This window comes from Octopus bimaculoides, chromosome 20, assembly GCF_001194135.2.
Source record: "Octopus bimaculoides isolate UCB-OBI-ISO-001 chromosome 20, ASM119413v2, whole genome shotgun sequence".
NCBI lineage: Eukaryota > Metazoa > Mollusca > Cephalopoda > Octopoda > Octopodidae > Octopus > Octopus bimaculoides.
Genome location: NC_069000.1, coordinates 15595236 through 15596554, shown reverse-complemented (window position 1 = coordinate 15596554; position 1319 = coordinate 15595236).

Below are 1319 nucleotides of genomic sequence, written 5' to 3'. Positions count from 1 at the left end.
TAGTGGATCTTGCAGGCATGAAGTGGATTCGATCCACCATAGCCAAATTTCAAGTAACAGTTCAACAGAACTTTTCTCACGGTGGAACAATAGTTTTTCTCTGACAGCAGTTTTACATTTGCCAGATGCCTTTAGCTAGGCCGAAATAATGTCTTCACCACTTGACCCTTATAGACCACCAAAAGCTAGAATTAAGATATCACAGTACCAACAACTAAATCCATTGTTCTCAACGATATGTCTATCCTTCTGGATAGTTATAAAAGCAAGAACCCGCAAGCAAAAATCAGTTGGTCACTTGGTGACAACTCAGTGAGAACGGAGTCTGGCTGACAGGTTAAACAAAACGCCGTCGCAAAAGGAAAAGGGCAAAGAGAACAACTATGATTTCTCGCCAACAAAGCAGTTGTTTCGTCCCACACTCTCACTCTCACTTTCACTAACTCACTTTCTCTTCTCTGCACTTTATCATATCTCTCTCTATGGTTTACTACTGCAATAAGAACACACAGGCTAAAATTAACTTTTTTACTTCGCATGCTTTTGGATTTTAATCACCTGCCCGTCGAGACAAGGTATGATGTGTTGGGGGAAAAACACTAAACTGAGGTTAGATTTCAAAGATCCAGCAGTTATGTATGGTTATTTTAATTGGCTGAAGCAGAAATAAAGATCCCGAATAAATGAATAATTAAATAAATAAATAAATAAATAAGTAGTTAAATAAATGAATAAAATAAAGCGAGTAAGAATGAAAGATGTCTCGGTTACTTTTTGTGTTGTCTCGTACTCGATACACGAGCAGTTTTAAAGAGGTTTCGGTGGAGCTGGCTGAATTGTCCAAGCTCCCTTATCTCTCACCGTTACTCACGAAAAACTTGCGTTAACACCTAATTTTAACAATTAATTTATGTGCTAGCAGGTCAGGAATTCAGTGATCTACATTTTTTCTTTCAGCTTGGGGAGGCATCTTGTCAACTGTCGGATTTCCTCAGGGCCGTCTAGTTTTGTTATTTTCAATACTCTTTTACTCTTTTACTTGTTTCAGTCATTTGACTGCAGCCATACTGGAGCACCGCCTTTAGTCGAGCAAATCGACTCCAGGACTTATTCTTTGTAAGCCTAGTACTTATTCTATCGGTCTCTTTTGCCGAACCGCTATATACATATATACGACAGGCTTCTTTCAGTTTCCGTCTACCAAATCCACTCACAAGGCTTTGGTCGGCCCGAAGCTATAATAGAATACACTTGCCCAAGGTGCCACGCAGTTGGACTGAACCCTGAACCATGTGGTTGGTAAACGAGCTACTTACCGC